The following is a 14,900-nucleotide window of genomic DNA, read 5'->3' as shown; positions in this document are numbered from 1 at the left end:
ATTGAGGTAGAGAAACTTTAACCTTTTACACCAGCCAGTGTGATCTCTACACTGAAGGCAGTTTTTAGAAGACATGGTAAACCCAAGAAACTATTGAATGATAATATCCCCAAATTTCTAGCTAGAGTTCAACAACTCCACATACAACTGGGGAAAACATCACAAAACTCCAAGCCAATATTACCCAAAATAAAATGGACTAGCTAAATGAACTGTTCAAACATATAAAAATATTCTGGGGAAAAAAATCTTGCAGAAACAATCGTTTCCTAGACCTTCTAGAATATCAAAATACCCCAGATAATAATCTAGCTTTCCCAACCCAGCTCCCAATGAGTACACAACACCAATCAATCTTGTCAGTCACTGAAATGTCAGTCTCCTAAAAAGTGATCCTTAACACAACTTTTAGAAGTTGTGTTAAGGATCTTAACACAGTTTTTAGAAGACATGGTAAACCCAAGAAACAAGTGAATGATAATAGCCCCAAATTTTTAGCTAGAGTTCAACAACTCCACATACAACTGGAGAAAACATCACAAAACTCCAAGCCAATATTACCCAAAATGAAATGGACTAGCTAAATGAACTGTTCAAACATATAAAAATATTCTGGGGGAAAAAATCTTGCAAAATCAATCGTTTCCTAGACCTTCTGGAATATCAAAATACCCCAGTTGATAATCTAGCTTTCCCAACCCAGCTCCTAATGAGTACACAACACCAATCAATCATGTCAGTCACTGAAATGTCAGTCTCCTAAAAAGTGATCCTTAACACAACGGCAAGTGATACAAGAACTGTCTCAAAAGCTATAATCTGATCAATCATGAAAAGTCTTACCACAACTACAAACAGGTACATCAGTAAGCATACAAAAATAACCCAAAGAACCTTGGTCTATGGCCGCCATCATTGCAAAGCATGACAGGCCTAGATTATATACAGTTTACTCAGATGATGAATAAGTGCACAGACATAATGGGATTCAAATTCCATATTGAGGACCATATTGAGAAAACTGCTTCATATGATCAGCATCCAAGTCCCCATTCCCAAAAACTAACCCCTTACAAAGAACTCTCAGCCCCTAACCAAGAAGGCTTGCAATTCAATGCTGAGATGCCCTCCCCTGCATAACATTTCATGGACATATGACCCATTGATAATTCAGCAAGCTTTTACAAAGAACACTAATGCTGAGACTCAACCAGGTCTGGCCATCAGATATAGGATACAAATGAACAAAGTCCAAGCATTTAGAGCTGTGAATCAATTAGACAATAGGATCAAAATATCAAAGGGAAAAAAATTGAAAATTTCTTTCCTTAACCAGGTTAAGTCAAGGTTAGTCAAAAGATAGAAAATGTCGTGAGGTCCAGAATTTAACTATTATAAAATACAAAAACTTAATGATAACAATAAAGGTGTCTCAGTATCTATTTTATACTTATCGATTATGTTTAGTATCATATATAAGAACTGAGTGAAGTCCTTCTTCTTACGTTCTTATCTTATTGTCCCTTACTTGAGATTTGTTTTTATAGGTATTAGGTTTTATTTATTTATTTATTAATACCAAATACGGTAAGCTTAACAAGCTTGTCGCACTAAACAATTATAAAAAAGTCTATAACAATGTCATGACATAACAAAAACATACAGTAACTGAAAACATTGAAAACATAATAACTGAAACATACAGTAGCATACCAAACTAACTGAAACATATCTATTAATAATTGAAACATACCAAAAAGTAAGCCTACAAAATAGCTGAAAACACACTGTCACAAATCAGCTAATACAAGCATATAAATATACTCAAAATGGATTGAGATAGGGCCTAGTATAAAAATCTGTAGAGGTTAAACTACTTTTGAAAGACTGGACCATGGTACTTGCAACTATTTCTGATGGAAGTGAATTCCAAGTCTTCCACACTTGGCTAGACAAAGAGTTTGGCCTATTCTTTTCTGTGAACATGGTGGGTAAATTTTGTGTTGGTTTTGAAGGGTACTACTGTATTCTGTAAAAGTGAAAAAGTGATTTGGGGTGGTATTATCAATATTCCTAACAATGCGGAATGTATTTACTAGGTCGGCCTTATCACGTCTGAACTGGAGAGAAGGCAACTGGAGAGAAGGCAACTCTTTGCATTCTCTGGTGGTAAGGTAGATGACTCAGGTATGGTATGAGTTTGGTGGTCCTACGTTGCACTCTCTCAACTCTCTCTCTATCTCTCTTATTAAGGGGATACCATACTGATGAGCAATACTCAAGTATTGGACGTACAGTGGATACATAAACTGAAATCAGTGAATGAAGATTAAACTTAGAAAAAGTACGCCTTAGACGTAGTAATTGGTAATTTGCCTTATGGGTGATTTCTGATACATGTTTATTAAATTTGAGACTTGAATCAAAGCAAATTCCAAGGTCACGAACATATTCTACACTTGAAATTGATTTACCAACAATAAAGTAATGGTAATGTTGAGGGAGTCTACGCAAATAGTGCACAGCATTCACTTGGTTTCATTAATGAACATAGAGTTTGTGGTACACCACTGGCCCAGAGCGACCAAATCCTCTAAATTTGAATAAATCATCTACCTTAAATCTTAGATCTCTAGATATCTTTATGATAGTTGGCGTAGTGCTGAATAGCTGCTTCATACCCATGTCTAGTTTAGCTTATTAGTGCTAGTGTTCCTAGTTTCTTGCCCTGGAAATAAAAGTAATCAAAGACATGACCCTTTTGACTTTGTTTAGTGCAGTATTCATGCCAGTTATAATCGAAAAAGTTATGACTTACGAACTTTATTCACTTTGACATGTAATGGAGCCATCTACATACGTTAATCTATGGCAATTTGGACTCGTAAAAATGCCACCAGATGGCAATGTTGTGATGTTGCTGGTAACCACCTACAGACGAACCCGCAGAGGCAAGCATTGAGGAAAAAGGAATAAGTGGCATTTTATCCCAGTGCATATTTCAGATCTGTCAACCAGATTAAAGACTAAACAGAAAGTTAGACTATGGTCACTCGTAAAATTAAACTGTCAGACGCACTATGAAATCCCAGAGACTCTTACGCCGTAGCATGCTATTGTTGCTGTTTGTGGTGATTCCAGCGAAATTTCTCCTGTTTTTTATCGCGAGTTCATGTCTGCCAAATCACAACTTCCCTCTGTTCTCATGACCAACACCTACTCCTTGACTAACAAGATGGACGAACTAGAAGTCTTCTTACGAGGATCCAGTGTATCTATTGTAATTGTGACTGAATGTTGGATATCACATATGATACTAGATATATCAAACGCTACACTTTTTTTTACACCTGCCGTGATAGAGGCCTAAACCACAGAGGCAGTGATGTTGGACTGTATTTTCGTAATGAACTCCCATTACAACTCCTAAATGACTCTAGTGACTCTTGCCATGAGGTAGTTTGGGCTGAATGTAAGCCTTCCAAACTGCCAAAAAAGTTTTTGTGCCTGATAGTGGCATCCGTCTATTATCCTGAAAGTGCCAAAAAGAGAAAGGACCTTGTGATTTACTTGAAATCCTGCCTTGATAAGTTGCAACGTACATATGTGGCTCCTGCCTTTATTGTTGGAGGCAACTTTAACCAGACCAACAAACAGTGGCTATCCATTGCAGTTGATCTGAAACAAGTAGTGAACATTCCGACCCATCAAAGTGGCAGTTAACCCATCATATTTACCAATGTCAATGAACTTTACCGTCCTTCCCTCTCAATTGGTCAATTAGAAACTGCTGATCATTCTGTAATCCTGTTACAAGCAATAAAAAACATGGCAAAACCAAAAAGAAGCAAAGTGACTGTTTGTCCACTAAATTGGGACCCTATATGTGCCTTTGGTCAGTAGATTGGTAATTACTCATTTGAAGAAATATGCTCAATCACTGACTTGAACCTTAAGGTTGAAACACTCAACTCCTAGCTGCACAAAAAGTTCCATCAATTTTTCCTGACTAAAGTAGTATCAGTTATTGAATCTGACAAGCCATGATCACAAAAGAACTGAAGCAATTGATCAAACTTAGAAGCTGACTACATAGTTTGGGGTCTATTTCAGCTGTAAAAAACTTACAGAACTGCATTGTCAGTGTCAGTAGACATGCTAAAAAAAAGTATGTTATTCAGAGAAAATTGCTCCTCTGATTGATGGTGATTTGCGTAAGTGGCATTCGTCAATCAAAAAGATCGACCAGAAAATTTATTAATAGTGAGCTAAGGAGGCTGAAAACAGATGGGACTTTGATATCAGCACAAAAAGTCAATTCCTTCTTTACCGAAATCCGTACCACGTATCCATCATTGAGTGAAGTCAAGTTGAATACTCTGATAGAAGACTGCAGATGTGATGAAATCAAGCAAGTTTACGAGTACAAAGTTTACAGGGAGATATGAAAACTGCGAAACAACTGTGCTTCCTATCCCGGTGAGTTGCCAGTAAAACTTTTGCGGGAATATGCTATATTTCTTGCAAAACCTCTAACTTTGGTCACTAATCAGTGCTTCAATGATCAATCATTCCCCCAGCCTTGGAAACAAGCTTATGTACATGTCCTTCCAAAGGTGAAGCATTCCAAAATCTGTGATCAGTTAAGACCCATTTCAATCATGCCAAACCTTGCCAAAGTCACTGAGTCGTTTATTTAATAATAACTTATGTTTCAATTTAAAGATTCACTTAACCTGTACCAATATTGTTGTTTAAAAGGGTGCAGTACCACAGTGTATTTAGTTAGGCTTTATCAACTGATTGTACAATAGCTTGAACCTTGAGACACTTTTGTTGATTTGCTATTTATTGATTACAGGAACGCATTTGACTTGACTAAGCATCTTGTGGCAGCAACAAGTCTTAAAAGATTCGGCAAACGTAAACATATTCTACTGCTTGCCATTGATTTCTTGCATTCCTGGTACCAGCAAGTCTATACCCTTTTTCCTGACAATCTTGGCTCTTACTGGGAAGAGATTACATGTGGAGCCCCACAAGGCACAAAATTGGCTGCTGTAATTTTCCTTGCGGTAATTAAATATGTTATGGACAACATGGATGACCAATTCAAATATGTAGACAATCTACCTGTGTTTCTCAAGCTTACAGTAGATACAATCTAAGCTATGCCCCAATCCAGTCCTGATGTTTTAACATAATTCAAGGGAGAATAAAGTAAAAATAGTTTGCAGATCAATGAAAGCAAAACAAAAAATTTTAATATTTAATTCACTGAAACAAGATCTTGTTTGCCCAGCTCCCTGGTTTCCACTTGTATTGTCAGCTCCAGTCCTGGGAGTTAAATTCAGCTCCAATTGCTCATTTAATGCTCATATTAAAGGGCTAGCCTAGACAGACAACTGTGCACTATGTTCTTTGATTTCAATGTGATGCTTGGGTTTCACAGTAAATCAGCTGAAAATAGCATATCTAACATACATACATCCCATATTAGAATATTCATGTCCTGTTTGGGGGCCTCAGATTCATAATGTTGAATATCTAAGTGATGATGTGGAAGGAGTTAAAAAAAAGAGCAGTTAAAGATAAATTTGTAGATTATAAGTCTGTTCTTGAGTCTTTAAAGATTGAAACTCTTAGAGATTGCAGGGTTCAATTGATAATGCATTTCAGGCAATTCCTCCTTGCTAGCCCCAAGCACCAATATTTTCCACCCCCTGCAGCCAACTCAGTAGTTAAGACCAGAAAGAAGAACAAATTAGTGCCAGTGCCTTATAGAACTAATCAATTTAACAATTCTTTTGTGCAGTTTTTTACCAGTGCCTATAACAAAAGTGATCTGAGAGTGACAATATTAAAGTGATCTGTATAACATTATTTGTGGTTGTCTTTAGTACAGTATGATGTAAAAAGTCATTGGTGGGCTACACTTTGATCTAGGCAGCTCTATAATAAAATAATATTTAAAAAGGCATCTTTATGGCTTTATTTAACCTGTTATTTATAGATTGTTGTATGAAAGACAATCTATAAGACCTTTATTAATTCTTCATAAAGAATATCAAACATATGGTATATTGTGTTTTACTTTATGCTACATTCTAATTATTAAGGGTGACAATATTAAAAATTCATATCTATGACCTAATTCATTCTTATTTATGATAAAATAAAATTTAATTGAAAGCTATAATATAAAAGTATAGAATGCATAAAAAGCTATCTGTAGGGCTTTATTTAGGCTATTATATACAGATTGAGGCATGCTGTCATCTAGAATAAAATTCTTTCTATTATTCATAATGAGAGAAAATATGATATGGTCTTATGGTTCACTTTACATAGGTTTAAGGTCATAGATTTCTATATAATAGTAAACAACAAAATTTATTGTTCATATATATAACAAAAATATTGTTATAAGTAGGTGACCTATATACACACCAAAAACTAAGATAAAATTTGACTGTTAAACTTGTCCACTCAAAATCCAAGTATTTTGATGCTTGAGTTTAACTTTTGTGCCAATTCACACTAGAATGAGTTATGCTAGGTCTAGCCTAATTTCAGTCCTGTTGCAAAGGTCTACACAGGTTTATGTAAGCCACACGCAAGGAGATTTGGTAAAAGCAATATTTTCAAGTAACACAATCAGGCAGTATAATTTCAGCTGTTTAGCATCATCAAGATTCCAATAATAAAGTGTAGGGTGAGATAACCTATATTCAGCCAGTTAATCTACTCTAATCTATGTCTACTCTAGCTGGCTAATCTAACCAGCTAATAAATCATACAATGATTTAGCTAACAGCTAAATTATTATAAAATCTCTATGATAACACCTAGAAAGTCAAAGTCTTCTTAACAAATTTGTGATTAGCTTGAATATTTTAACCACATAAAACACTCATAATTTCAAATATACTGATAGACAACAATAGAACCTAATTTTGGTCACACATTTAAAGATTGAACCTAATCATAGAAAATAATGTAAAATGGTTAATTCCAGACAAGTTACTTTTCTTATCTTGGAAAGTGGTTAGAGTAGGAAAATTAAACTTTCAGCAACGAATCCAGGGCAAAAAACATACCCAATGAAGGTATTGCCAAGCTTCTATTTTAACCCTTTTCTGATTTCTAAGTCTTATGCAATTCCTGTTATTTCAATAGAATTTTAGGCCATATCAATGACTTTTTCTGAATTTATGAAATTTATTTGGAGAAATTTGAAATCTCTTAAATTTGAATTGAGCAAAATTGTGCAGCTGAAACAATTAAGAGTTACAGGGATGAATCTATAAACTAAAGTAGTCCCTGGAAAGGTATGTTTATGTATTTAAAACAACTATTCCTTCCTCTAGAGAGTATTGACCTTTGATGGCCTTTAAAAATCTCTGTGTTATGGAAGTGAAACCTTGCAAAATAGATCTTCTATTTAAATGAAGCACAAAAAAAGTATTTAAAGCTTCACAACTTTTCTTGATTCTAACTTAATAGGTTTTAAAGATCTGCAAATATTTTTACTAACTTTAGAAGAATGTATTGACATGGCTTTGAATTCTAAACAAACAATGGGAACTGAATCTTCAAAACCAAAACCAAAGAAAAAAAACTGGAATCTTAAAATTAAGGTATAAAATTATTTTGTTAAAATTCAAATAGGTATAGAGACCGCTCAAGTAGGCAAATTTCTAAGACTTAGAAATCAGAGGAGGGTTAACATAGTAGCTTGGCAATAACTTCCTGGAGTGTGATTTTGGGTGTGGATTCATTACAGAAAGTTATAGTTCTAAAAATACAATGCTTGTTATTTGAGTAGAATTTTAAGGCATAAAAATAGGTTTTTTCTATTTACATAGGAAATTTGTTTGTTGATCTTTGAAACCTCATAAATTGGGATTGAGTAAAGTTATAAAGCTGAAAAAAGTTTTGCTGTACTTAATTTGGTACTGGTGCATTATATATAATGCAACACTTTAGACTGTACAAGGAAAAACCAGACAAATGGGTTTAGCAATCCAATATTCTTGTATGGTATACCAGACAAATACATTAAAGTGATTAGTGCTATGTACAACAATAAAACTGCTGCAGTTAAGATAGGAAATGAGGTAAGCAGCTGGTTTTGTATTAAATCAGGAGTTATGCAGAGTTGTGATCTATCTCCCTTTATATGGATCGTTTTGATTGACATTTTCTTAAGGTGCATAGAAAAGGCAATAGGAAACCACAGAATCAAATGGGGAGGAAAAAGTTTCCTGGACTCAGATTATGCTGATGATTTAAGCATCCTAGATGAAAGTGTGAGCAAAATGAATGAAGTTTTAGAGTTTTAGCGAGTTCAGGGTGCTAGAATAGGTTTGAAAATTAATGTTAAAAAGACTAAGTCACTACAGCTAGGAATAAGTGAAGATGAAAAGGGGAAGTTGGGTAATGAAAAGATTGTATCAGGTGGACAGCTTCACTTACCTTGGTAGTATTATTAGTAAAGATGGTTGGAGCAGTGAAGATGTCAAAAGTAGAATAGCCAAGGCTCAGGGTGTTTTTTCACAGTTAAAAAAAGGTTGGAAAAAAAGGAAGATAAGTCTGCAAACCAAGATTAGAATATTAGAAGCAACAGTGATGACAGTTGTCAAATATGGCTCTGAAGCATGGGTGCTCTGAAAAGCAGATGAAGATTTGCTAGATGTTTTCCAGAGAAATTGCTTAAGGATTGTTCTGGGTACATGGCTGACTGACCATATTTTCAAACAATAGGCTATACAAAAAAAGTGGTTCAATACCGGTCTCTAGGGATATAATGAAAGAAAGGTTGAGGTGACTAGGGCACATTAGTGCAGATGAAGGATGACAGATTGCCAAAGATTGTTCTTTTTGGCCAACAGTCTAGAGCTAAACAGAAAGCAGGTTGTCCTTGTCTGGGGTGGGAGGACATAATAAAGAAAGATTTAAAGGAAATGAGAACTTCATGGGCAGGCATAAAAAGGGAGACTTTGAATAGATTGGGATGGAGGATGAGCATGGAGAGCTGTTTAGGCCTTGGGCAGCTTGGTGAGTTGGCTGCAGTGAGTTGTTAGTAGTAGTAGGAGTAATGGCTTGTAAAGCATGAATTCTTTTTTCATTACAATATTTAAGCTGTTGTTTTTTGTGGTTTATAGGGGGGAGGGGAAGGTACCTAGGTTAAGTATTTAATATATGCTTTGCTTTACCACCACCCCTCCCCCTAATTTGCAATAATATAGCCCAAATTTATTTCTTAACTATTATATTTTCATCCTATTTTATTTTGTTTCATTAGCATTAACCAACCTTGACTTCTTTTGTTTATAGCTCCATGTTATATATAATGCACCAGTACCCTTTATTTAAGCAGAATATCTAGGCTATTTTGCAAGGTTTCACTTTTATAACACAAAGACTTTTAAAGGTCATCAAAGTTCAGGGCCCTCTAGAGGGAGGAGTGGTAGCAGGTACTTCAAATTACCTTCCCAAGCCATGATTTTGACTGTACACTCAGCCCTGAAAGTTTCGTTTTCCTAACCTAACCCCTTTCCAAGATAGCAATAAGGAGTTAAACTAGAATTTTCCCCTTTTGTCTTTGAAATCACATAGTAAAATTAGAAGTGGTTTAAGACTGGAGTCAGCCAATCAAAACTGGCCTAGTCCTCTAACTCAGTCACTTACAACTAGGCTAGCCTAGCTACCCCTCTACATACAATGTCCAAGATTAGAGCCTACTGTCTATGTGGGCCTATAGGAACGCTAATTTTAATAAAATAATTTGGTCAAGATTAGGAACTGGCTGAGTACTAGGGACCAACGATACTTTAGTGCCCAGTGCCCAAGAACCCAAAACATTTACTTTAGTGCCCAAGAACCCAAAACATTTACTTTAGCGCCCAAGAACCCATAGCACCCAAAGCTCCCAATTTGAAAGATAAATACAAGCACACCCAAGTATCAATTTATAAAACCAAATATTAAGTTATTTTACCTTTGGTACAGCAAATTCTTCTTTCTTCTTTAAATAGCGATTTAAAAATTATCCTAACTTAACTTTGTAAATCACAGATGATGCTGGCATGCATAAAAGAATTCTACTAGTCACAAAGATTGGACTCAGCAAAGCAATGTGTCGGCAAAGGAAACTTGACAAAGAGAGATCATATCAAGTTACAAGAGGGGAAATTTGGCTTCTGTCGGCAAACACACGCAAACACATTTCGCAGAGACATATCAAGTTACAGGAGAGATCAACTTTGGGTTCTTTCTGGGCGTTCAGAATTATTTCAAATATGTCATTCATTTTTGGGTTCTGATAAATTAAAAATGCTTGTATTACATGCATGCGGGCGTTGGCCTTGCTTGGGCTTATGATGCCCTATACAGTGTTTTTATTAAGTGAAAAACAATATCCATAGGAAATGTCATAAAATGGAACATGTGCCCTACTGCTACAGCTCTTTGTGACTTTCTTCTTTAACAAAAACAGTTTTTTTAGTGTCAAGGTCATAAAATTCTATCTTTAAGGCAAAAAAATGAGAAACCGGTTCCTATTCATCTAAAAACATGGAGTGCTATCTTCAGATCGATGAAACATTGAAAATGAGCTGTCACCCACCATAACTTTGATAAAAGACTCAATGAATCAGTAAAGAGGTAATTCTCATGAGTTACACACAATTTCTGGGGATGAAACCATATCTGCTTGACTAGTACCTCATTTGAAAGCCCGTTTTTCTCTTATTAATAATAGATATGCCATAACATGTTTGAAAGTCTTGGAAAGTTTAGAAGTCCATATATATATATATATATATATATATATATATATATATATATATATATATATATATATATATATATATATATATATATATAAATATATATATATATATATATATATATATATATATATATATATATATATATATATATATATATATATATATATATATATATATATATATGATATATATATAGTATATATATATATATATATATATATATGTATATATATATATATATATATATATATATATATATATATATATATATATATATATATATATATATATATATATATATATATATATATATATATATATATATATATATATATATATATATATATATATATATATATATATATATATATATATATATATATATATATATATATATATATATATATATATATATATATATATATATATATATATATATATATATATATATATATATATATATATATATATATATATATATATATATATATATATATATATATATATATATATATATATATATATATATATATATATGTATATATATATATATATATATATATATATATATATATATATATATATATATATATATATATATATATATATATATATATATATATATATATATATATAAATTAAAGTTATAAATTAATATATATATTAAAGTTACCTCCTCAAAAAGTACCAAATGTGTAGGATTTTCAAAGATATGCAGGGCCTAGCCAGAATCAAAGTTGTCATTTTTATTTTCGAATCTCAGGGACTATTCTATTGAGATTTTGTGTTCATGCAAACGTTCACCAAGTTGTTGATGGGTTCTACCTGTGTAAAATTTACCACATGAACACGGGACTCTGTAGACACTACCATGGGCGCCCATGAAGGTGGGGGAAGGGGGGGGGGGCGCCTGCCCCCCTGTCTGAATGACGGTGTCATATATTTGTATTAATTTAAAAAACTTTCCACAGATTACGTTTTCAAAGAAAAGTAAAGAGCTCTATTAATCCAAAAATGGGCAGAAATAAATTCAAATAATCTTCCAAGCGTAAAACGCTCACACATCACTATCAACAATTAAATGAGACTCGAAACGAACAGAAATTATAATAAATTGTTGAGTAAAACTCAAAGCAAGCAAAAACTAGCATTACTAGTGCTCACAACCCCCCTGTCGTTATAAGACCAGAACATAACTTAGGCTTTACTGAAAAAAAATTACTGTGGATGGTCAGTGGACTTTAATTCGATCGAGATTTATTCCTTAAAACAAAAAAATTGGTAAAAAAAAAGTGAGGAAAAAAGTTTTTTGATTTTTTAATTAAAAAATGTTAAAAATTTTAAACATATTTTTTTTTAATTAAAGTACAAATTATGTTCTGGTATTGAGGAGTAATGAGGTTTTATCGGCCCTACTGATGTTAATTTTTGCTTGTTTTGAGCTTGACTCGGTTATTTATTATAATTTCAGTTCATTTTGAGTTTCATTTATTTATTGATAGTGATTTGTGGTAGTTTTACGCTTGGATGACTACTTGACTTTATTTCTGCCCTTTTTTGGCTTATGGAGCTCTTTACTTTTCTATGAAAAGCTTATTTTGTGGAAAAAGTTTTTTTAGATGAATTTCTGTTCGTTTTTTATTGACAAAGTCATTTTCATAAAAAAAAAATATTTTATAAATTTTCGTTTTTTTATGTACGAATCAATAGTTTAGCATAATTGCGGGGGTTCGAGATGCCCAATATCCTTAAAGACATAGTTGCAGGACCGTTCTACTATGCTGAACAAAATAGTTGTCTCAAAATTTTGATTAGATGTGTTTGGGAAATGAATGGGCTTGAGAGACGGGCTGATTTCCCTCCAATCTCTTTTTACTCTTAGAAATGACCCTAGAACTTTTAATTTTGAATCGAATTAGCTCCTTTAAATGTTTCAATGATATTTCTAGCTATTATAGAGTGGTGCTGCCTATGATATTGCTTTAATGCCTTTTTGAAAATATGCATGTATACAGTTTTTTCGCTTCCTAGAAGTTTCACCTTAATACTCTAAGCGTCACTAGTTACAGTAACTGCAGTTGTAGTACTAAAAGTATACACATAGTGCTTTCTAGCTAGTTCAAAACCCCCCACAACTTACTCTTAAAGATCTAACTTAATGATATAAATTGTTCTCGGGATATTGCTTTGTCACCTGTTTGAAAGTTCACACGTTAATAGTCTGTTTTTATTTTGTTTAAAGTCCGCCTAAGTATTTCTTATATTTGATGACTGAAGATATTGTTATATTCTCTTTGGACGATTGGCTACAAAATGGCTGACACACAAGTTCGCCCGAAGAGGTGAGGGGAAAAGAGGATCACATGGAGAGGGGGGGGGGCCTAGTGTTGCTCCATTACGCTTGACTCTTAAAATGAAACTATAAGTATTCATTTCTAATCAAATCAGCGTTCTCTAAAGTTAGAGGTTCTAAAGTTCTCTTTAGAACCTAAAGTTAGAGGTTCTCTAAAGTTCTAATGATGTACTTTTGCTTTGATCTGACTCTATGGTTAGGAGTTTTGGGTTTTTATATTTCTTAGCATTGGACTGATCGTCTCTTACTAGGTTGCTAGCTACTGCTGCAACCCAAATTATGAGAGGCAGCCTGGCCGAGTGGTCCAAGGCACTGGTGTTAGCCACCAGTTTCTTCGGAAGCGTGGGTTCAAATATTACCGCTGGTATACGATTATGTTTGAAAGACTGCAGTGTGAAAAGACATCAAAATGCAGTTTTTGGTGGAAAAATTCATTCTCTTTTAGAAATAATTTATTTTAGTTACTATAGATTTTTAACCCAATTAATTTCCTTTAAAATGAGCCATTGAACGCTCCTTGAACTTTTGTTTGGCTCTCTCAATTTTTGCATGTCTATAATCTTTTTCATCGTGATAACACATCTGGCTGTTTTTTTTTGCTCTCTCAATTTTTACTTCTCAATACTCCTGGTTGGTTGAATACCTTTGCTTTTCTCTTTTCAAGATACTATCTCTGTTGTCTGTGTAGTACTGTTTTTTTAACTTGCTTGTTGCTTGCTTTGATCTAACCATTATATAATTCACGATTGAGACCATGTACATCTTTGTCGTTCTTAAGTAGTAATTATGACGTCATGGCCTAATGATTTTATTTCAAAACGTCATGGCGCAATGGTATTATTTCATGACGTCTTCAGAAACAAAAACATAATGTCGTGTTTTTCTATTCACGTCATAGGTCTAATATAAAACTATGACGACACTCATTATTTATCTAGTAGGGTTTCAGACAAGGTAGTTCTAATTATGTACTTTTGCTTTGATCTGACTCTATGTTTAGGAGTTTTGGGTTTTTGTATTTCTTAGCATTGGACTGATCGCCTCTTACTAGGTTGCTAGCTACTGCTGCAATCCAAATTATGAGAGGCAGCCTGGCCGAGTGGTCCAAGGCACTGGTGTTAGCCACCAGTCTCTTCGGAGGCGTGGGTTCAAATCTTACCGCTGGTATACGATTATGTTTGAAAGACTGCTGTGTGAAAAGACATCAAAAATGCAGTTTTTGGTGGAAAAATTTATTTTCTTTTAGAAATAATTTATTTTAGTTACTATAGATTTTTAACCCAATTAATTTCCTTTAGGATGAGCTATTGAACAACTCTCTACGATGTTCCAGTGCAAAGCTATCTGTGGAAAAGAAAGAAAAAAAATATCCCTTTGAGGCAGAATGTTGTAGTAGCTACCACTTTTCTTGATTTTCAAGCCAATATATTTCCCTTGCTGTTCAAGCCAAGAAACAGAAAGTTAACTATACAGGGTTTTCGGACAAGGCGATTCTAATGGTGTACTTTTTGTTTTGATCTGACTCCTTTGTTAGGAACTATGGATTTTTATATTTCTTAACATTGGACGTGATTGTCTCTTACTGGGTTGCTACCTACCGCTGCAACCCGGATTAATATAACTGTACCACGAACTGTTTGATTGCTTCAAAAATCAAATATCTTTGAAAAGACTGACAGGATGAAAAGACATCAAAAATGCAGTTTTTAGTAGAAAAATTTATTCTGCTTTAAAAATAATTTGTTTAAGTT

General features: G+C 33.7%; 1 protein-coding gene across 1 annotated transcript in view; it reads right to left on the bottom strand.

Annotated features, from left to right (window-relative positions):
- The window catches only part of LOC148942701 (uncharacterized), a 40,869-nt gene extending 30,818 nt beyond the window's left edge, over positions 1–10,051 (bottom strand). Inside the window, exon 1 of the mRNA XM_089102509.1 lies at positions 10,004–10,051. The gene's annotated coding sequence lies outside the window, so the exon portion shown is untranslated. The remainder of the gene's footprint in view (positions 1–10,003) is intronic.
- Positions 10,052–14,900: the final 4,849 nt, after the last annotated feature.

The sequence above is a fragment of the Artemia sp. Qi Xiang Cuo genome, chromosome 16 (assembly GCF_049724085.1).
Source record: "Artemia sp. Qi Xiang Cuo chromosome 16, ASM4972408v1, whole genome shotgun sequence".
NCBI classification, from domain to species: domain Eukaryota; kingdom Metazoa; phylum Arthropoda; class Branchiopoda; order Anostraca; family Artemiidae; genus Artemia; species Artemia sp. Qi Xiang Cuo.
The sequence above is the reverse complement of the archived record's forward strand: the minus strand, read 5'-3'. Positions and strand labels throughout refer to the sequence as shown.